This window comes from Oncorhynchus masou, chromosome 31 (genome assembly GCF_036934945.1).
Source record: "Oncorhynchus masou masou isolate Uvic2021 chromosome 31, UVic_Omas_1.1, whole genome shotgun sequence".
Lineage (NCBI taxonomy): Eukaryota > Metazoa > Chordata > Actinopteri > Salmoniformes > Salmonidae > Oncorhynchus > Oncorhynchus masou.
Window position 1 is genome coordinate 55,235,863 of NC_088242.1, and position 20,756 is coordinate 55,256,618.

The following is a 20,756-nucleotide window of genomic DNA, read 5'->3' on the forward strand; positions in this document are numbered from 1 at the left end:
TCTGCCTTTTCGAAGGTTGACCAGTCACTGTGCCTTAGCCAACAGTAGTTTTGTCATGGTCTAGCTAGCTGTGTGTAATGGACGGAAAGACGCAAGAAAACTGTTGTAACTGAAATAACTGTTGGCTGCAACTGTGTTAATCACGGTTACAACAGTGCACAGTAAGTGTGTATATAGCATTTGTGAAATTATTCTGATGTGATATAAAATTAAAGGGCTTTATATTTCTATAATTGTATCGCAATTGAGTCTCCCTCTAAACATAACATATAAGGTCAATGGACGTTAAGGAGCAACCGTAGGCTCGCCTACACTCCTTAACAGGGCATGTTTGAGGTAGGTGTTATTGTGATAGTCATGGTGTTAGGCTACCATACAGGACAGTGCACAGACCTTTCAGGGGGCAGCTGCTCAAATAATAAATTCATAATACAGCTTAAAATTCATAATATTCTAACTCATGATATACAGTATGGCTGGCTGGCTGGTTAGTTACTTGTGTGGATGGTTTAGCTAGAGTCTGGGCCAGTGTTCCAAAATTGGCAGCCCATGGGTGGTTTTAATTGGCCCCCCAAGTTTTCTGAGCAAAAACAGGTAAACAAATAATAATATACAGTTGAAGTCGGACGTTTACATTCACCTTAACCAAATACATTTATACTCCGTTTTTTCACAATTCCTGACATTTATTCCTTATAAAAATTCCCTGTCTTAGGTCAGTTAGGATCACCACTTTATTTTAAGAATGTGAAATGTCAGCATAATAGCAGAGAAAATTATTTATTTCAGCTTTTACTTCTTTCATCACATTCCCAGTGGGTCAGACGTTTACATAAACTCAATTAGTATTTGGTAGCATTGCCTTTAAATTGTTTAACTTGGGTAAATATGTTGGGTGAATTTTGGCCCATTCCTCCTGACAGAGTTGGTGTATCCAAGTCAGGTTTGTAGGTCTCCTTGCTCGCACACGCTTTTTCCATTCTGCCCACACATTTTCCATAGGATTGAGGTCAGGGCTTTGTGATGGCCACTCCAAAACCTTGACTTTGCTATCTTTAAGCCATTTTGCCAGAACTTTAGAAGCATGCTTGGGGTCTTTGTCCATTTGGAAGACTCATTTGCGGCCAAGCTTTAACTACCTGACTGATATCTTGAGATTTTGCTTCAATATATCGCCATAATTTTCCTTCCTCATGATTCTATCAATTGTGTGAAATGTACCAGTCCCTCCTGCAGCAAAGCACCCCCACAACATGATGCTGCCACCCCCGTGCTTTTTGGGATGATGATCTTCGGCTTGCAAGCCTCTCCCTTTTTCCTCCAAACATAACGATGGTCATTATGGCCAAACAGTTCTATTTTTGTTTCATCAAACCAGAGGACATTTCTCCAAAAAGTACGATCCTTGTTCCCATGTGCCGTTGCAAAACGTAGTCTGGCTTTTTTATGGTGGTTTTGGAACAGTGGCTTCTTCCTTTCTGAATGGCCTTTCAGGTTATGTCGATATACAGTAGGTCTCGTTTTACTGTGGATGTAGATACTTTTGTACCTGTTTCCTCCGGCATCTTCACAAGGTCCTTTGCTGTTGTTCTGGGATTGATTTGCACTTTGCACACCAAAGTACGTTCATCTATAGGAGACAGAACACATCTCCTTCCTGAGTGGTATGACGGCTGAGTGGTCCCATACTTGTGTACTATTGTTTGTACAGATGAACTCAGTACCTTCAGGCGTTTGGAAATTGCTCCCAAGGATGAACCAGACAGACTTGTGGAGTTCTACATTTTTTTCTGAGGTCTTGGCTGATTTCTTTTGATTTTCACATGATGTTGAGCAAAGAGTCACTGGATTTAAAGTTAGGCTTTGAAATATATCCACAGGTACACTAATACATCCACAGGTACACTAATTTTCCAAACTGTTTAAAGGCACAATCAACTTAGTGTATGTAAACTTCTGACCCACTGGAATTCTGATACAGTGAATTATAAGTGAAATAATATGTCTGTAAATAATTGTTAGAAAAATTACTTGTGTTATGCACAAAGTAGATATCCTATCCGACTTGCCAAACTATAGTTTGTTAACAAGAAATTTGTGGAGTGGTTGAAAAACTAGTTTTAATGATTCCAGTATATGTTAACTTCGACTTCAACAACATATACAGCACCAGTGAAACTTTTGGAAACACCTATTTATTGAAGGGTTTTCTTTATTAGTACTATTTTCTACATTGTAGAATAATAGTGAAGACATCAAAACTATGAAATAACACATGGTATCATTTAGTAACCAAAAAAGTGTTAAACAAATTAAAAAATATATATACAGTGCCTTGCGAAAGTATTCGGCCCCCTTAAACTTTACGACCTGTTGCCACATTTCAGGCTTAAAACATAAAGATATAAAACTGTATTTTTTGTGAAGAATCAACAACAAGTGGGACACAATCATGAAGTGGAATGACATTTATTGGATATTTCAAACTTTTTTAACAAATCAAAAACTGAAAAATTGGGCGTGCAAAATTGTTCAGCCCCTTTACTTTCAGTGCAGCAAACTCTCTCCAGAAGTTCAATGAGGATCTCTGAATGATCCAATGTTGACCTAAATGACTAATGATGATAAATAAAATCCACCTGTGTGTAATCAAGTCTCCGTATAAATGCACCTGCACTGTGATAGTCTCAGAGGTCCGTTAAAAATGCAGAGAGCATCATGAAGAACAAGGAACACACCAGGCAGGTCCGAGATACTGTTGTGAAGAAGTTTAAAGCCGGATTTGGATACAAAAAGATTTCCCAAGCTTTAAACATCCCAAGGAGCACTGTGCAAGCGATAATATTGAAATGGAAGGAGTATCAGACCACTGCAAATCTACCAAGACCTGGCCCTCCCTCTAAACATTCAGCTCATACAAGGAGAAGACTGATCAGAGATGCATCAGAGAAAGCATTTTAATCTGATCAGAGAAAGCATTTTAGCGAGCGAAACAGCGCCCCTCGGTTTCTGTTTGTGAAGCACATCTATCTGATGCTGTCTGGTCAAAACTTTGATTATATTGTTGATGCCCGTAGCATTGAATACAAGGGAAGCCAGCAAGCATTTGGCCTCCCTTGATAAAAAAATAAAATAATAAAATAATAAAAAATCGCCAATCCGCTTTTAGCTAATCTGAGTGAGCTCAATTGTGAATGGTTCTGGCACACCAAATAAAAGTGTCAATGGAAGCCAGTTTGGATTTGACACCAATCACAAGCCAAACGTAATTTACAAAAACATGAATTGCTGCATCTTGACGTGTTGTTGTCTTCCCGATGGCTAGCTAGCTAGCTAAAGTTGTCCCTTTTCTACATTAGCCATGGATGGAGATAAGGATTTGGACTTGTGTTTTTACTTAATTCTCCGTACTGGCCAATGATTATAACGGCGATTCTGATCCAACCATAAATTCATACATTGTACCCCTGGCCTGAGTGGAAGTTCAACATATGTTAACGATCTGGCCTGGCATTGTACTTTATCATAGACCGTTTAGACAAAATTAAACAGGAAGATGGCAATGGCATTTATCTACAAGAAGGGCAAGTCAACATATTTTTCTACTTGCAAGTTTGGTGGGTCCAAACTTCTTCAATTTAAGAATGATGGAGGCCACTGTGTTCTTGGGAACCTTCAATGCTGCAGAAATGTGTTGATACCCTTCCCCAGATCTGTGCCTCGATGAAATCCTGTCTCGGAGCTCTACAGACAATTCCTTCGACCTCGTGGCTTTATTTTTGCTCTGACATGCACTGTCAACTGTGGGATGTTATTTAGACAGATGTATGCCTTTCCAAATAATTTCCAATCAATTGAATTTACCACAGGTTTACTCCAATCAAGTTGTAGAAACATCTCAAGAATGATCAATGGAAACAGGATGCACTGAGCTCAATTTCGAGTCTCATAGCATAGGGTCTGAATACTTATGTAAATGAGGTATTCCTGCAAACATTTCTAAAAACCTGTTTTAGCTTTGTCATTATGGGGTGCTGTGTGTAGATTGCTGGGGAATTTTATGTATTTAAACAATTTTAAAATAAGGCTGTAACGTGATGAGGAAAAAGTCAACGGGCCTGAATACTTTCTGAAAGCACTGTATATATCATAGTGTCAAGGGATATGAACTAACAGGTCGCAGCAAAAGGTGGCGCTACAAAGTATTAACTTAAGGGGGCTGAATAATTTTGCACGTCCAATTTTTCAGTTTTTGATTTGTTAAAAAAGTTTGAAATATCCAATAAATGTCGTTCCACTTCATGATTGTGCCCCACTTGTTGTTGATTCTTCACAAAAAATACAGTTTTATATATTTATGTTTGAAGCCTGAAATGTGGCAAAAGGTCGCAAACTTCAAGGGGGCCGAATACTTTCGCAAGGCACTGTATGTTATGATAAGGTTTGAAACACAACTAAAGTGGCCAAATAACTTCTTAAAGTGAACCGCATTAATCTGCTTTACACGGGTGTAGAGCCTAATTGGCATACATACACAGCACGTTTTATGTTTCGGGCAGATAATTTTCACCAAAAAAATGCACCTTTATAATCAAAGCATTACATGCATAATTGCATTTGTGGTCACTTTTGAGAATGGTGTTTTCCTGCTAATGGAACGTTCACACAGGAGTAATATCATTTTGTGAATGTATTTACATTTTTAAATTTATTTATCAGAGGTGCTGCAGCACCCTACCTCCCCTATGCCATGATTGCTTTCCAACCAATGCAGCTCAGTGTAAACAAGCATAACGGTAGGGTCAAAATCTTCTGGCAATGCTGACACATTGGCTGTGAATCATAATCTCGGATTGGCTATGTTCAACCGTGTATTTACTGTTGGCTTCCATGACTGTATGGTGACAAGTGTTGGGAAGGTAGTGAACTACATGTAGTTCAACTAGCAATTTAACTACATTTTGCAGTAGCTTGGTGGTAGTTCAACTAAATTCAAATCTAGGTAGTATTTTGAGTGCCTGATTGCAAATAATGTAGAGGGATACGAAAAAAGAACAAACCGAACAAGCCTGTTGTATAAAACACCTGTCTACGGATTACATCTTCAAACTAAGGGCAACCACATGGCATCCATGACAGAGAGAGAGAGGAGCGTTCATCCATGTATATGGGTAAAAGAGTCTGGCTAGCTACCTTTTCAGGTATTATACATTTCAAATTTTGTCAGAAGTCCTTTTCATTGCAAGTTAACGTGTACAGTTAGCTAGTTAGCTAACATTTGCTGGCTGGCTCTCTAGCTAATGTTACGTGTATGATCTGTGTAGTAATATTATTTGTATCTCAGAACCATTTGCATTGCTAGTTATAGCCTAATGTTAGCTAGCTAACATTGAACCCAGCTAGTTGGTTAGCCTTAGCTACCAGCAGGTTCATGCAGGCTACTAACATTATGAGTTGGGATTATGGTTCATTGTTTAGCTAGCTAGCTTCATGTCTAAACAAAAGACTCCACTATGCAAGTAACCATTTCACTGTACCGTTTACACCTTCTGTATCCTGTGCATGTGACAAATAAACATAACTTTTATTTGATATAGTGTGTGTGTGTACCAGAGACGGTAATGTGAAGAACAACATGACCTGCACCAAAGTCAAATTAGGATATAACGTTAGGAAAACAAGACAGTGTCCAAGTTCTAAAATTCTCAGGTAGAAGGCCCTGCTTTTATTTAATCACACTTACGACCATAAGTTATTTTCTGTAGTTAGCTCACCCTTAACTTGTAAAAAATTATCTTGTTGTGAGTTTATTTTCCTGTAATAATGAGTACAAATTAGCTACAGTTAAGACATTGTCAGCTGTATGGTATGGTCATTATTTGAACTGGCTCGCCAGCTAACTTAACGTTCGCTAGCTAGCAAACAAGCTAGAAACTAATCAAAGCATTGGTTAGAAAGTTGCTTCTAGTTGCCTGGTTTGCTAGATTGACATATACTAAATTAATTTTTAAACGGTTCGGTTTATTGGTGTTAAAATACACCAGTTATGCTATTTTGGACAACCAGGCTGCTGATGTCATGCATCCTGTCATTTTGTGTTTATACTTTTTCATAACATCAACGGCAAGTTTGATGTCGAGCGACAACAGAATGTTCATGATGTCATCACGACAAGTGTCTATAGACATATAGATAGAAGTAGTATAAACCAGTCTTTAGTCTTGAAATCTTTGGTTGTTTAGTACACTACCATACCCACTCTGAATAGCACATTGCCACACATGTAAATCCTTAAGGAGATGGGTGGGGCTAAGGCTTAAGATGGTGTGAACGATGCTGAATGGGTGTAGACGAAGAAGAGCTCTCCAGGAGGTGTACCAAAACAAGGTTCATTTTCTCAAAAGTGGGGTTACAAGTTTCAAAGCAGAATTACTTTCCCCTTGTTCCTCAACTGCCGAGCATGATATACCATTTTCTAGCTCTGTCTATACTTTTATCCAATGTAAAAAACACAATTTTATATATAAGACCGAATCGAGCCAGTTGGTCACATATTTGTCACTAAATGGTTTAGATGTAGTGAACTACTTTTTCGAAGTAACTTTTAACTAAATCTATCTTTTTCATTGGGGTAGTTTATAGTTTCGTTGTGAAGTAATTGGTAGCCTGGTAAAATATATTTTCGGAGTAGCTTCCCCAACACTGAAGGCGAGTCTCTCTCTCTCATATATATATATATATATATATATATGAGGTGGATTGGATCTGTAAGTCAGGATCTTTCATGAGCAGTATCTGTGATGAGGGGCCTGGAGCTGATCTACTGGCACTGGAAAACATCTCAGACGGGACAAAAAGTGATTGCTAAGAAGACAGGACATCACAAGTGTTTAGTAATATCAGAATCACCTTTATTCGCCCAATAAATGTCCAATAAAATAACATCAAATTGATAAGAAATACAGTGTAGACATTGTTAATGTTGTAAATGACTATTGTAGCTGTAAATGGCAGATTTTTTAATGGAATATCTATATAGGTGTACAGAGGCCCATTATCAGAAACCATCACTCCTGTGTTCCAATGACATGTTGTGTTAGCTAATCCATGTTTATCATTTTAAAAGGTTAATTGATCATTAGAAAATCTTGCTCAGTTGTGCCGCGGGACCTCAACTCCTCTTTCTATTCTGGTTAGAGCCCGTTTGCGCTGTTCTGATTTTGATTTGTAAAGTACAATGTAGGCATACTGACATTTACAGCAGAAAACTTAACACAAACACATCCATCAATTTTTGTTGTTGTTGATGTATCTACACTCAAGCTGGGCGATGTTTGTGCAATGTCCATATGTAGCCTACACCTGTAAGGTGATCTAACAGCGGACACAAGGAGAGATGAGACAAAACTAGCCAGTTATAGAGTATTTTGCTGTAGGACAGCTGAGCTGACTGAATACCACGACATTCAACTTGCAGTAGTTGATATCATTTCCACAGTAACATGTATTTACATGTCATACTGAAACGTTGAAACTAAGTTGCAAGCTACTTTCGTAGCAAGGTGTTGTAGAACAAGTTTCATTTGAAACACATTCCAGACACTGGCTCTTGCTATCTTGCCATAACTGATTTGACAGAGAAATATCAGCTAGATAGGATAGTCAGCTGCAGCTATCACCAAGCTTTGCTAGCTAGCTGCCGTCAGCTTGGCTAAACACAAGGTCGCATGCTTTAGCCTCCACAAAGAACTGAGAACTGAATTAGCTGACCATGGTCAGTCGGGAAGGGAGAAGTCCTCAACTTAAAACTTTGTTCTCTCCATAGCAAAGATAACTTAGTTTGCCTCGCCATACTCACTACGGCACTTGTTTGTTGTGATTGAATGGCAAAGACACCCAAGAAACACCCACATCAAACCACACCCCCAGACAACTCTTGTTTGCCTCCAGTCATGGGCCAAATCTGGAAGTGTAGTTCTCCTTGAAAGGAGGCTATCCCCCATTTTGACGTGTAACTATTTTAGCAGTTACCTACACTGTTTTTTGATATCCCAAGACATATCCCACATATTTAGATACTTTACAGGAAAATCATGTTATGCCATTTGTCCTTAGGATCCCATTCAATTTAAAAAATACATCTGAAATACCTTATAACCCCACATATCCAAGTCCTAATATACCAATATTACCTAAAGACCTTTATTTATAAGTCACATGTATTATTATTTTTTAAATACAAGCACATAATTACAGTACTTATACCTATGCTAAAATAAGGGGTATTTTTGTCAATTGCATTAAGATCAGTGACTTTATTATTATGCAAGTCATTTGGGTTCAGTGTTGGGATTAGTTACTTGAAAAAGTAAAATATTACGTATTACCTGTTACATTTAACAGAAGTAACATGTTACTTTACAATATTACTTTGTCTGAAAAGTCATGCGTTTTATTTAAGCAATAAGGCCCGAGGAGTTGTGGTGTACCGTCAATATACCACAGCTAAGGGCTGTTCTTGCCTGGATACTGGTTACCACCGTATTTGTTTTTCATATCCGTGGTACACCGCAGATTTCAGACGATCAGCATTCAGGTCTCAACCACCCAGTTTATTATACCCGTTATATTACTTTGCATTACTTTCATGAAAAAAAAATCTAAAAATCGCAACGTTTGTTTGACAGTCGGAGCGAGCAACGCGAGCCGCATGCGCTCTACCAACGACAGTCGACTTACTAACGCAGGTTTGATCACGAGTTTCTCCTTCCATCTGTGACGCTGCTTTCCTGTGCTAGTCCACAAGGGCTGCACTGTCATATGGGCTGCTTAAGTAGCCATAGAACTACATGAGAAAACAGTTGGATGGGAGACCATAGGGTAGCTGTAGATAGATACATTCTCCAGTAACAGGTGCTGCCCAGCCGATTGTTTTTTTTTTGTCTGAGAGTGGATATAACATTGAAGAACGGACGTTGTTTGAATGGTAGACATTCAACATATTTTATTCAAGGTTTGTCTATGTTGAAATTTAGTTACCACGATGACATAACCCTGTGGTCCCAATTTCATTCTTAAAACCGCAGTTGATTACTTTTTCAAATCCAACGTAGTTTCCACGTAGATTGGTATGTCACAATACGTTGACAAATTGCGTTGAAACAATGTTGATTCAACGAGTTGGTGCCCAGTGGAATCCAATCATGAATGCAAGGAGAACGTTCATAAATGTAATACACTTCTGAAAATATATATCAACAAAGGTAAAAGCTAGAGTAGCTAGCTATACTGAACATGCAACAATTGCATTGATATTACTGAGTTACAGTTCATATGAGGAAATCAGTCAATTGAAATAAATTAATTGGGCCCTAATCTATAGATTTCACATGACTGGGAATACAGATATGCATCTGTTGGTCACAGATACAGGCCTCCAATGGGCATCAGGATCTCGTCACGGTATTTTTGTGCATTCAAGTTGACATCAATAAAATGCAATTGTGTTCGTTCTCTGTAGTTTATGCCTGCCCCTACGTACCATAACTCGACCGCCACCATAGGGCACTTATTGACATTAGCAAACCGCTCACCCACACGACGCCATTCACGTGGTCCGGTTGTGAGGCCGGTTGGATGTACTGTTAAATTCTTTAAAACAACATTATGGTAGAGAAATGAACATTATATTCTCTGGCAACAGCTCTGGTGCACATTCCTGCAGTCAGCACGCCAATTGCACGCTCCCTCAAAACTTGAGACATCTGTGGCATTGTGTTGTGTGATAAAAATCAGCATTTTAGAGTGGCCTTTTATTGTCTCCAGCACAAGGCGTACCTGTGTAATTTATTATAATGTTAACTATTATTTAACTAGGCAAGTCAGTTAAGAACAAATTCTTATTTACAATGACAGCCTACCCCGACCAAACCTGGACAACGCTGGGCCAATTGTGAATTATCTTGGCAAAGGAGAAATGCTCACTAACAGGGATGTTAACACATTTGTGCACACAATTTGAGAGAAATATTATTTGTGTGCATATGGAATATTTCTGGGATCTTTAATTTCACCTCATTAAAAAAATGGGACCAACACTTTACATGTTGCGTTCATATTTATGTTCAGTGTACATGCTAAATTCCATAGTAAGGAGAGAGACCTGTGCCAGACAGTTGAACAACTTTCTTTAACTTTCAATCAATCAAATCCTTTTGTGCTTCTCTGAAGTGACCAATCATACTTTATAGCCATGATCGTAATAGAAAAATAAGATTACGTCCCAAATGGCACCCTATTCCCTACATGGTTCACTCCTTTTGTGTGTGTGTGTGTATGTGTGTGTGTATATATATAGCTTATGGAGATCATTTCTGATTAAAGATAGATAATAATTGTTTTATTTTGCCTCCCAAATGGCACCCTATTCCCTATATAGTGCATATATATATATATACTATATAGAGAATAGGGTGCCATTTGGGAGGCAAAATAAAACTATTATTATCTATCTTTAATCAGAAATGATCTCCATAGAGCTGTGGGGATTGGAAGCTGTGGAAGTCTATACTGGATGGGGAGCGGGGGGGCCGTGGGGTCTGAGGCGCAGTCCCAAACTCCAGGTTGTTGAGGTTCCCCTGGCTCCGCGAGCGAGAGAGGAGCAGAGAGGGTAGGTTGGTGTAGCGCTGGGCCTTTCTTCCTCCTTTTGATGACCATTTCCCACCTGAGAGGGGGAGGACCAAAAAGGCATGTTTCATCAGTATCGGCATGCCATGGTCTAAAGAAAGCGAGAGGACACATGAAAGGAAACATGCAACCCATTAATTACAACAGCTCTACTCAAACTATACCAAACTACACCATTAGTGGATGAGACGGCTGAAACAACACCACCTACTATGCCTACTACATGGATTGACTAACTGTTGTGGTGGATGTGGTGTTCCCTTTAGCTACAAGAGGAAACCACAGGAAGGCCACACAGTAAAAGCACTTACATGACTGCGAGCCTGGTTTGTTGAACACATCAGCATTGCCACTCCAGTAATGAGCTGCAAGCTTCCCATGGTAGTCCCTGATGTTAGTTCTGGCATCTGATCAAATGGGGAAGAAGATAATTTCTGTATATCGATACTTAGACATACAGTGAGCCCCAAAAGTATTGGGACAGTGACAATTGTTTGCAGTTGTTTTGGCTCTGTACTCCAACACTTTGAAATTATACAATGACTATGAGGTTAAAGTGCAGACTGTCAGCTTTAATTTGAGGGTATTTTCACCTGATATGGATGAACATCTCAAATTAAAGCTGACAGTGTGCACTTTAACCTCATATATATTGTAGAATTTCAAATCCAAAGTGTTGGAATACAGAGCCAAAACAACACAAACATGTGTCACTGCCCCAATACTTTTTGAGCTCACTGTGCAAGACACTAGATTTTGAACATATCTGACTTGCAAAGTCAGGAGATCATTTGATATGGTCCCAATAATTCATTTATTTACATATAAATCCATTCATAACATGCAAAATAGCAAATAATATGACAGTGTATTCCCTAAATCCCACACACACACACACACACACACACACACACACACACACACACACACACACACACACACACACACACACACACACACACACACACACACAGTAGCCTAGAAACTAGGCGAGAGGCAGTTCAGCTGGCTCATACTGTAGGCCAGCAGCACTAATGGTTTTGAGTCGTATCTCAAACTGTCAGTGAGTGAACAGGAGTGAAGGACACAGGAGCGACTTGCTCCTCAGCTCCTCTAACTGACGTTTTTTCTAAAGAAGTACCTGTGGGGTGTCATTAAAACTCATCTCCACAGTGTGATGGGCGGGAGGTGGTGCGGTCTCTGGCTATTGGCCCCGTGTTTTCCCACAATGCTCATCACTGTTACACTCTTGTGTACGGAGGCTCTCAACTGGGAGGGGAGCCTCCACCACCAATACCTGAGAGCCTCATTAAGAAATAGCTTGTTGGCTAGCAGGAAGATGGGCTGAAAACTCCCCCTCCACTCTTCTTTTTACTTTCCTCTTTTCCTCCTCCATTCCCTTCCACAATGGAGCGGCTGAGTGAGAGGGAGGGAGAGAGAGGCCCCCAGGGACTCTGGAGAAAGGCGGCAGGTAATTATCTGAGATAACATGCAGTGGAGGAGAGGGAATTGTGCTTTTGAGAGGAGGGCGGGCAGAGAGGGAGTGACTGAGAGAAAGGTCAGCAGCTCCTCTATTCTTTCTGAAGGCAAATCAACAGCCTGTAATACCTCTTCAGAATGAATGACACAGGATCCACCGATTTTAAAATGTCTCATTCTGTATTCAGGTTCTCTCCCTCTCGCTGCAGATGCACAGTTACCATCTGCCAGCCCTGCCAATCCAATCTGAATGAATAAGGGTGTGCTGTGTCTGCTTTGATTGCCATTTTGGGGCTGCTTGATGCAAAACAGCATTTAAACCTCTCATGACCATATGCAGATGAGGGGCAAGTCCCCCCTGTCCATGTAATCTTATTAATTGTGATCTAAAAGGCAAAACCGATCCTAAATCAGCTCTCTTACTCCGAGATGCTTAATACATACAGTCCTAGGGCACTGTAGATAAAAACAGGCCACGGGTAAACAATATGTCCATTGGTATAGTTTCAGAAAGGAATGCCAAAAAGTCAATCTATTGGATAATATAATATAAACATGAGTATTATGAAGATCATCCTGTCTGTGTAATTGATGCAAAATGCTGTTATTTGTTGATTGGACTGTGAATATGATACATTTACAATAGTTGGGTAAAAAAACTGTAAATTCAGTCAGAGTACTTATGTCCCCCCACAAATGTACATGATACTGTAGATGTACAAATCTGTGTAGACCAAGCAATTATAAAGCAGTGTAAATGAGGTAGAGGGCCCACAGAGGTTGTTTTCTCGCTCACACAGAGACAGTAATGGATGTGTAACTGACTCTGTTCATTACCGACAGTTTCCTCCTACTGACACTCCCTTGCAGCTCTGGTAAACAAGAGTTAGACAACTACTGCTGCGTGTCTGTCTGCAGAGACTCACCTATCTCTCTACAGTGCCTTCAGAAAGTATTCACACCCCTTGTCTTTTTCCACATTTTTGTTGTGTTGCAAAGTGCATTTAAAATGGATTTAATTGTGTACTACTCAAAATAATAACATTTGTAAAAACAATTATGAAAAATAAAACACTAATATATCTTGATTAGATAAGTATTCAACCCCGAGACAATATACACTATACATACAAAAAGTATGTCGATACCCCTTCAAATTAGTGGATTCAGCTATTTCAGCCACACCGTTGCAGACAGGTGTATAAAACAAAGCACACAGTCATGCAGTCTACATTGACAAACACTGGCAGTGGAATGACCTTACTGAAGAGCTCAGTGATTTTCAACGTGGCACCGTCATAGGATGCCACCTTTCCAACAACTTAGTTCGTCAAATGTCTGCCCTGCTAACCTGCCCTGGTCAGCTGAAAGTGCTGTTATTGTGAAGTGGAAATGTCTAGGAGCAACAACGTCTCAGCCGCAAAGTGGTAGGCCACACAAGCTCAACAAATGCGATCGGTTTCAACACTCACTACTGAGTTCCAAACTGGCTCTGGAAGCAATGTCAGCACAAGAACTGTTCATCGGGAGCTTCAGACGCATACAAGCCTAAGATCACCATGCGCAATGCCAAGAGTTGGCTGGAGTAGTGTAAAGCTCGCCGCCATTGGGCTCTGGAGTAATGGAAACGCGTTCTCTGGAGTGATCAGGCAGTCAGACGGACCAATCTGGATTTGACGGATGACAGGAAAACACTATCTGCCCCAATGCATAGTGACAACTGTAAAGTTTGATGGAGGAGGTATAGTGGTCTGGGGCTGTTTTTCATGGTTCTGGCTAGACCCCTAAGTTCCAGTGAAGGGAAATCTTAACGCTACAGCATACAATTACATTCTAGACAATTCTGTGCTTCCAACTTTGTGGCAACAGTTTGGGGAAGGCCCTTTCCTGTTTCAGCTTGGCAATGCCCCCGTACACAAAGCGAGGTCGGTACAGAAATGCTGTGTCGGGAAGAGTGTGGAAGAACTTGACTGGCCTGCACAGAGCTCTAACCTCAATCCCATCGAACACCTTTGGGATGAATTGGAATGCCGACTGTGAGCCAGGCCGAACCGCCCTACATCAGTGCCCGACCTCACGAATGCTCTTCTTGCTGAATGGAAGCAAGTCCCCGCAGAAATGTTGCAACATCAGGTGGATAGCTTTCGCAGAAGAGTGGAGGCTGTTATAGCAGCAAAGGTGGGACCAACTCCATATTAATGCCCATGATTTTGGAATGAGATGTTCAACTAGCAGGTGTCAACATACTTTTGGTAATGTAGTGTATGTTAGAATCCCCTTTGGCAGCGATTACAGCTGTAAATCTTTATGGGTACATCTCTAAGAGCTTTCCACGCCTGGATTGTGCAACATTTGCCCATTATTATTTTCAGAGTTCTTCAACTCTTTCAAATTAGTTGTTGATCATTGTAGGATGACCATTTTCAGGTCTTAGATTTTCAAGCAGAAAAAACTAACTCGGCCACTCAGGAACGTTCACTTTCTTCTTGGTAAGCAACTCCAGTGTAGATTTGGCCTTGTGTTTTAGGTTGTCCTGCTGAAAGGTGAATTCATCTTCCAGTGTCTGGTGGAGAGCAGACTGAACCTCCTCTAGTATTTTGCCTGTACTTAACTCCATTCCGTTTATTTTTTTATCCTGAAAAACTCCCCAGTCCTTAATGATTACAAGCATAGCCACCACTATGTTTGAAAATATGGAGAGTGGTACTCAGTAATGTGTTTTATTGGATTTGCCCCAAACATAAGTTAAAAACGCTGCTGCTTCTGTATGGAACCAAACTCTTTCAAAACTTTTTAAAGAGACTGGCCCGTAAATGGAGGCAAGTCTGAATCGCGTGAGGGTGACAGACAGTCAATTGACAGTCATGTCGGGGAATGTTTGGAGAGTAATCTGACGAGCCAAGCTATACATTTAGCTGCCTATCTACCTTGAAAGGCAATAACAGAAAAGCTTAAAAGATATGGACTCTGGTAGAAATCTACGCAGTGGTGAGAAAAGCATGGAGCCGAATTTATCAAAGAAAGAAATTGCCAATAGCATGGAGCCGAATTTATCAAAGAAAGTGCCAATAGCATGGCTAATCTCATGACGGAGATAAGGAGTCTAGGTACAAAAAATAAAAAAGAAGATGGACGAAAACAGAGGTGATTGCAGTTGAGAGCTTGAGGGACAGAGGTAAAGGTCCCGGGGTTGTGAAGGTGGCGTGACGGTCCGTGAAGGAAAAAGTGGCTCTGTTATGAAACAAAAAGAAGCTGCGAGGCCATCCTGATTATGACAAAGTCTTCCTTCGATCAGCCAAGTCCCACACCGATCGCCTGAACTTCAAGAAGCTGCTGAGGGAAATACCAGGAGGAAAGGACTATTGCATCATGGGAAGCGGATGATGAAACGAGATCATCCAGAAAGACAATGTGGACAAGGACATGGGGTGGACGGACCTACTACATACTGAGGGGCTTCCCATCCCCTACGAGATTCGATTTCAAATCCCCATTGAAATGTTAACGGATGGACTACCTTAAACAATAAATTACGAATAACGATACTAAAATACTTAAACCCAGACAATATCTCAATAAATGAAAAGCATTTGCATCTGCAAGAAACTATTGATATTGAAGGGTATGTAATGGCATGGACTCAACATAAAAACTAATGTGAAAGCCCCCAGAGGCTCTGCGGGAATGGGAATATGTGTAAAGTTTGGTATGATGAATGCAAATAAAATTGAAATTATCAATAAAGCCATAGTAGAAATTATTGGTTTGTGCTTTGAACATAGGGAGCCAGAATATTGTTTTGTTTTTATGCAATTTGCCACCTGAACAGTCCACATGGGGTAGAGATGCATCCTCCCCCTATAGTAATTTGTTAAGTCAAGTACACCTATATACAGAAGCAGATGCTATTTACATACACTACTGGTCAAAAGTTTTAGAACACCTATTCTCATTTGTTGTTCTTTATTTTTACTATTTTCTACAATGTAAAATAATAATGAAGACATCAAACCTATGAAATAACACACGTGGAATAATGTAGTAACCAAAAAAGTGTTAAACAAATCCAAATATATTTTATATTTGAGATTCTTCAAATAGCAACCCCTTGCCTTGATGACAGCTTTGCACACGCTTTGCACAACCAGGTACTATGTCCATAACAGAGCAGTACGTTACTTTTTAGGTGTCTACACGTTTGCACCTATACCTGCAATAACTGGGGACATGGGCTGGGAACCCTGTGAGGTGAAATGGAAGGCATGTATGGTGAGACTTTGGAATAGACTGTTGGACATACCAAATGCCAGAATAGCTAGTCAAGTTATTCAATGAGACCCATAGGTGGAGCCTGGGCAATTGAAATGTCTGACATTTTTCAACAGTCTGACTGTGAACATCTGTACGAAAACCAAATTAAGGGAGACATAGATATGATTAAAAAACTGTTGATGCAATATGAAAAGAAATGGGTGGAGGAGATTAATCATAAACCCAAATTGAGAGCCTTTTGTTTGATTAAGGGTGAATTTGTGTGTGAGAGATATGTTATGTATAACCTACCTAAAAGCAAGAGATCGCTATGTGCACAGGTAAGATCAGCGATATTGCCTCTGCGTATTGAAACAGGTCAGTATTGTGGTGAAATGGAAGAGAAAAGCCTATGTAACTATTGTGACCTCGAAGAAATAGAGAATGAAACTCATTTTATCCTCTATTGCCCTTTCTACCACAATATATGCTTGCCCTTATTCCAGAAAGAACACCAGATATACCCTGGCATTCTGTGGCTGAGAGATGAGTAACTGAAATGTCTTTTCGTCCATTGTGTATTTCCGTTTGCAGAATATTTAGATAAAGCCTGGAATAAAAGAAAAAGGGCTACCTAAAATACAAATTTTAACTTCTATGTGGTAAATGGCATGTGTGTATATAGATTGTGTATAGGCTTGTCTCCCATATGAATCTTCTATGTGGTAAATGGCATGTGTGTATATAGATTGTGTATAGACTTGTCTCCCATATGAATCTTCTCTTTGTGGTAAATGGCATGTGTATATATAGATTGTGTATAGGCTTGTCTCCCATATGAATCTTCTATGTGGTAAATGGCATGTGTGTATATAGATTGTGTATAGGCTTGTCTCCCATATTAATCTTCTATGTGGTAAATGGCATGTGTGTATATAGATTGTGTATAGGCTTGTCTCCCATATGAATCTTCTATGTGGTAAATGGCATGTGTGTATATAGATTGTGTATAGACTTGTCTCCCATATGAATCTTCTATGTGGTAAATGGCATGTGTATATATAGATTGTGTATAGGCTTGTCTCCCATATGAATCTTCTATGTGGTAAATGGCATGTGTGTCTATAGATGGTGTATAGGCTTGTCTCCATTATGAATCTTCTTTGTGGTAAATGGCATGTGTGTCTATAGATGGTGTATAGGCTTGTCTCCCATATGAATCTTCTATGTGGTAAATGGCATGTGTGTATATAGATTGTGTATAGGCTTGTCTCCCATATGAATCTTCTATGTGGTAAATGGCATGTGTGTATATAGATTGTGTATAGGCTTGTCTCCCATATGAATCTTCTATGTGGTAAATGGCATGTGTGTATATAGATTGTGTATAGGCTTGTCTCCCATGAATCTTCTATGTGGTAAATGTGTAATAGATTGTGTATAGGCTTGTCTCCCATATGAATCTTCTATGTGGTAAATGGCATGTGTGTATATAGATTGTGTATAGGCTTGTCTCCCATATGAATCTTCTATGTGGTAAATGGCATGTGTGTATATAGATTGTGTATAGGCTTGTCTCCCATATTAATCTTCTATGTGGTAAATGGCATGTGTGTATATAGATTGTGTATAGGCTTGTCTCCCATATGAATCTTCTATGTGGTAAATGGCATGTGTGTATATAGATTGTGTATAGGCTTGTCTCCCATATGAATCTTCTATGTGGTAAATGGCATGTGTATATATAGATTGTGTATAGGCTTGTCTCCCATATGAATCTTCTATGTGGTAAATGGCATGTGTGTATATAGATTGTGTATAGGCTTGTCTCCCATATGAATCTTCTCTTTGTGGTAAATGGCATGTGTATATATAGATTGTGTATAGGCTTGTCTCCCATATGAATCTTCTCTTTGTGCCAGACTGGGTTTAAATTAATTCGGTTTCTTTTTTTCTGTATTTATTATGTATGTTATGTATGTATGTATATTATTTTACTGCTCTAGGGATATAAAATTTTTTTGTATAACCTTATTTACTATTGTGTATTGATTTTTACATGACATTTTTTCACTATTTATGCAATGTGCATTGCAGAGAACACTGGAAGAAGAATTATAATTTAATATCCACAGTGAATTATTGTAATGTTTGTTTATTTGTCAATTAATCCCATAAGCGATGGTGTGCCAATTGGCGATTTGACACAAAAATAAAATGTAGCTCATTCATTCAAAATGTAATTCATGCTTTGCCACATTTTAGGGCAGTATAATTTTAGTGCCTTGTTTGCAAACAGGATACACGTTTTGGAATATTTTGATTCTGTACAGGTTTCCTTCATTTCACTCTGTCAATTAGGTTAGTATTGTGGAGAAACTACTGTTGTCGATCCATCCTCAGTTTTCTCCCGTCTCAGCCATTAAACTCTGGAAATGTTTTAAAGTCACCATTGGCCTCATGGAGAAATCCATGAGCAGTTGCTTTCCTCTCCAGGCAACTGAGTTAGGAAGGACGCTTGTATCTTTGTAGTGACCGGGTGTATTGATACACCATCCAGAGTGTAAGTAATAACTTCACCATGCTCAAAGGGATATTCAATGTCTGCTTTTTACATTTCTTACCAATCTACCAATAGGTGCCCTTCTTTAGAAGGCATTGGAAAACCTCCCTGGTCTTTGTGGTTGAATCTGTGTTTGGAATTCACTGCTCAACTGAGGGACCTTACAGATACTTGTATGTGTGGGGTACAGAGATGAACACTATTATTGCACACAGAGTGTTATAAACGTATTATGTGACTTGTTAAGCACATTTTTACTCCTGAACTTATTTAGTCTTGTCATAACAAAGGGGTTTAATACTTATTGACCCAAGACATGTCATCTTTTTTTTTAATATATAATTTAAAAAATAAATATGTATATATTCCACTGACATTATGGGGTATTGTGTGTAGACCAGTGACAAAAACACTAAATGTCCATTTTAAATTCAGTCTGTAACAAAACAAAATGTGGAAAAAGTCAAGGGGCGTGACTACTTTCTGAAGGCACCGTGTGTATGGTGAGGTCGAGAGCTCAGGTTGAAACAAACAAAGTTGGACTTTTAATCAAAATCGTCCTTCGCTATGGTTACGCAGTATCTTTGCTTACAGTTTTCAAAATAAAAGTCTATTGTTAAATGTTGGGAGTGTTGAGTCTTGTCCAACAGGGGTGGAATAGGATTTAGAGAATTACATTAATTCAAACAGTTCTCCCAGGAGACTGTGTGTGTCACTTCTTTGGTCTTTTCGAAGACAGAATCAAGGTAAAAATCACCAATTTGCATAGAGACATAGGGTTCAGACAAATTGGGTGCATAAACCAGGAGTAAGCAATCCTGTTCCTGGAGTGCTGCAAGCCGTGCAGGATTTTGTCCCAACTCGGCACCACACTGAGCTACTTAGCTAATTGATCAGTTCAGTGATCGTCTAAATTCAACATATAATATTGATATGTGTCAACATTCTGAATTGTAATTGGTTGCATTCTACCGCCGTATCATACTGCGATATTATTGGTTAAGACCACCCAGGCCGTGAGGCCATTTCTTCCAGTTGATCCTGGCCGGAGACACATGAACATGCCAGTTATAGCTAACTAATAAAGAGCTACGTTTACAAAGATCCTGTCGTCCTGCATTTCATTATTTTGTACAAAGAGTGCAAAACGAGACACAAGACACAGCACATCTGGTCTTCCTGGTTGGTTAAATCAAAAACATGAAGTGCCTGTGTGCAAAACAAGGCAAGGTGTCAGAGTAAAAAGGACTAAAATATGGATTTTTGCTGGAGTTACTTCACCTCGAATGGACTTGGGGTCTACAAACTTACCCGGTGCATGGCGTAAGTACAAACAGCATGTGGAGCTAATGTCCACAGGTCCTCTGAAGGACAGAAGAGAAGAGAAAAAATGCAGCTACTTGCTCCTGTGGATCAGTGAAAAAGGGAGAGACATTTACGCCACATGGTCCTTTACTGAAAACATACTACGATCGGTTTGAAGCATATGCTTGTGCCAAAGACCAATACGATGTCCGTTAGGTACAAATTCCATGAGGAAGTACAGGGAGCTAGCGAATCGTTTGAACAGTCTGTGACAGAGCTGCGTCTGCTTGTGAAAGACTGATTATGCAAACAAGGACGCGATGGTTAGGGACCGTATTGTATTTGGAATACACTCACCGCGAGTGAGAGAGAGACTTTTGAATGTTGGCTCTGCGCTAATGCTGGACAGCGCTGATGTTTTTACAGGAATAGGACTATTCCCAGGAGAATGTACCATTCACCTTGACCCAGA

General features: G+C 39.6%; 1 long non-coding RNA gene across 1 annotated transcript; it reads right to left on the reverse strand.

Annotated features, from left to right (window-relative positions):
• Window positions 1-10,490: 10,490 nt before the first annotated feature.
• LOC135525237 (uncharacterized) lies at window positions 10,491-20,533 on the reverse strand. Its single transcript, XR_010453096.1, has 3 exons — window positions 20,291-20,533; window positions 10,998-11,093; window positions 10,491-10,723 (listed from the first exon to the last, which is right to left on the reverse strand). It is a non-coding gene; the product is annotated as an uncharacterized LOC135525237 (long non-coding RNA).
• Window positions 20,534-20,756: the final 223 nt, after the last annotated feature.